This window comes from Myotis davidii, unplaced genomic scaffold (genome assembly GCF_000327345.1).
Source record: "Myotis davidii unplaced genomic scaffold, ASM32734v1 scaffold370, whole genome shotgun sequence".
Classification (NCBI taxonomy): domain Eukaryota; kingdom Metazoa; phylum Chordata; class Mammalia; order Chiroptera; family Vespertilionidae; genus Myotis; species Myotis davidii.
Genome location: NW_006288615.1, coordinates 15,301,873 through 15,305,263, shown reverse-complemented (window position 1 = coordinate 15,305,263; position 3,391 = coordinate 15,301,873). Strand labels below are relative to the sequence as shown.

At 48.8% G+C, this 3,391-nt stretch overlaps 1 pseudogene; it reads left to right on the top strand.

Moving 5' to 3' along the window:
- LOC102769985 overlaps positions 1-2,701 on the top strand; it is a 7,962-nt pseudogene extending 5,261 nt beyond the window's left edge.
- Positions 2,702-3,391: the final 690 nt, after the last annotated feature.

Genomic DNA, 3,391 nt, shown 5'->3' with positions numbered 1-3,391 from the left:
CAGTATGGTGATTAAGCTCAATCTTCAGCCTCTCTCCCAGCAATGTAACCCTTAACCAGTCAACCTGAAATGACCTGGTCAGCACTAGTGAGCTAATCCCCAATCCCCGGAAGTCGGTTACCTAAGCCTGAACCAACCCACTCTCTGCTAATAACCCTCCTTTTCCTGTCCCCTCTCAGCCTGTACAAACCTTCCCTTTTCTGTAGCTCTTGGGAACGCCTTTCTATCTGCTAGATGGGATGCTGCCCGATTCATGAATCATTGAATAAAGCCACATTGATCTGTAAATGCACTCAGTTGAAATTTTAACACTGGTTAATCTCCTTTTGAGAATCTCAAAGCAATTTACCAATACTCCTCTCTAACTGTCAAAATAGGAGTCGTCCAGTGTTTGAAAGCATACAGATTCTTTCGAGCTCTTAGTCAGTACCGATTGATTCACTCATAGTCTCAGAGTGCCAACGTACTGATCCAATCTGTTCATAACTTTGTTGACCCTTTGATGGAAACAGACTGACCAAAGTGTTCTGGGTCAGACAACAGAAAGCCAGAATTTAAAGACCATCAGCCAAGTACCTGGCTATTTCATACAAATTACAATTGTTCTGCTAATGGGCTTTTCTTCTTTATATACGCCTTGTGTGTGTGTGTGTGATATATATACTCACAAAAGTCAATGAATAATAAATATATATGAATACTAAATTCTATTATATACATGCACATACACACACACACACACATGCACACACACACATGTTCCCGTCGAGTGGAGGGGGTGGAGCTCTAAGTGTGGTCCTGAAGAGAAGAATGGAATCGTCTGGGAACTTGTTAGAAATGCAAATCCTTGGCCTAGTAATGTGGGTTTTTTTGTTTTTGTTTTTGTAGTTTTTTTTTTTTTTTAAGAATTCAGTATTTCTTTTTTGTTTTGTTTTTTGGTATTTAATTAATTTTCCTCATCGGAGGACATTTTTCCATTGATTTTTAGAGAGTGGAAGAGAGAGGGGAAAACCGAGAGAAATACCAATGTGAGAGAAACACATCGATTGGTTGCCTCCTGCAGGAGCCCTTACCAGGGCTCGGGCCAGGGAGGAGTCTGCAACCGAGGCACATGCCTTTGACTGGAATTGAACCTGGGACCCTTTGGTCTGCAGGCCGATGCTCTAGCCACTGAGCCAAACCAGCTGGGGCAGCAATGTGCTTTAACAAGACCTCCGGGTGATTCCGATGATTCAAACGTTTGAGAACCACTGTCTTCGATGTCCCCCACCCGCATCCTGGGGACTTGACTCTCAACTCTAATCACATGTATATCTGGATCTGGGTGGCATTTCCACGGGTACATAAACCTAGAAAAAGTCTTCAAGCTCTGCCCTTGACTTGTGCATCCTACTGAATTTAATTAAACCTAGGTTATTTTATATATTTTTAATCACAGCCAAATTGTATTTCTAAGAAAGCCGGTTGGGGCTGGGCTTGCTAGCCTCTAGGAATGAGGGTGGTGAGACCCAGGGAGCTTGGCCATAGTAGCATCATTCTCTAACCAGAGAGCATCAACCTGCCCCATGGGCGGTCCCACAGTCCGACAGGCAGGGGGCCTGTGTGCAGCAACTGCAAAGGGATTTATGGACATCGTCTAGCAGTGACTTAGTCCCCAAGCCACAGCCTCAACTTGTGCTACACCAGCCTGGGTATGTCTCCACGACCCGAAGGCACAGGGAGCCCTGAGGTGACCTGTGCCAGCAGGTGGGAGGCAGTACTGGTCCCTCAAGCTGGAGCAGGGATAGCACTCAGCTGATCGGGGCTGTACTTACAAGCCTTGGGCAAAAGGAAAGCAGGCGACCGAGAACAGACCTGCTGGGCCGAACCGAGCTGGAGAGGCCGAGGAGCAGCAGCCCCGCAGCGGCCAGAGCTATGGGCCGAGGGTCCCGCAAACTTGAGCGGCGCTCGCGCCTCTGTGGAAGCGAAGAAGATGGTCGAGGTTCTACTCCAACAGCTGCTGCCTGTGCTGCCACGTGCGCCCGGGCACCATCCTGCTCGGAGTCTCGTACCTGACCGTCAATGCCGGGTGCTGTTGATTCGGTTGAGCGCCCTGGCGGACCCGGATCAGCTCACTTTCCAAGTTCGGAACTGGGAGGTGACTTTGAGTTCGTGGGTGATGCCCACACATGCAGTGCTATCGCAGTTTCTCTTCTCATGATCCTGATCTGTGCAATGGCTGCTTACCGAGCACACAAGCGACGTGCTGCCTGGATCGTCCCATTCTTCTGTTACCAGATCTTTGATTTTGCTCTGAGTGCCTTGGTTGGCATCACTGTGCCTGTTTATCCAAACTCCATCAGGAGTATATAGGACAGCTGCCTCCTAATTTTCTCTACAGAGAGGATGCCATGTCAGAGAATTCTACCTGTTTGGTCCTTGTTGTTCTTCTGTGCATCAGCATTGTCTTGGCTTTCAAGGGTTACTTGATTAGTTGCGTTTGGATCTGCTACCCATACCTCAACGGCAGGAACAACTCCGATGTCCTGGTGTATGTTACCAGCAATGGTAACACCAGGGGTGCGGTGCTGTTACCCCCTACGATGATGCCACTGTGACCTGCGCCCCCTTATGTATCTGCCTGAGCCTGACTGTGGGCAGAGCTGAGCAGAGCTTGGCTTTGCAGACATCACAGCATTAGTTCTTTCATTGCTCTTCTGAGATGCCCTCTCTGAGTTATTTGTTGCTGAAATATTGCAACTTAAATTTCTAGTGTGAAGTTGAATCCCTCTGTAGTTTTAAACATATGCTTTAGCTAGAGCACTGTGATAGGTTAACCTCCCTGGGCCCCCTGGGCGCTGAAACTCCCCCGCAGTCTGGGTGGACCTTGAGGCAGAGAAGTCTGGTTTTGTACCCCTAGGCCCCCTAGTTGGGGGATTAGTCACATTTTCCCCACTCTGTTCCCTCTCTTTCAAAAGTATCAAATAAAATCAAAATGAAAAAGAGAAAAAAGAAAGAACCGGCCTGCTGAGGAAACCTCTTCCGCGGACAGGATCCTCGGAGGAGCCTGGGAAAGGGGAGGAAGGACCCCCAGGACCAAGAAGGGCCCCGCAGGGCCACGGCCTCTAGCGGGCGTCCGCCCTCTGTCCTGGCCACCGGGCTGGAGTGCCTCAGAACCACAGACGTTCTCTGCCTCATCCCTGAGGTGCCTCATATGTCTTTTTTTTAAATATTTTTTTTATTGATTTCAGAGAGGAAGAGAGAGGGAGAGATAGAAACATCAATGAGAATCGAACCTGCAACCGGGGCACGTGCCCTTGACAGGAATGGAACCCAGGATCCTTCAGTCCGCAGGCCCACGCTCTATCCACTGAGCCAAACCGTGGATAGAAATGGAAAAGCAGTCACCGTT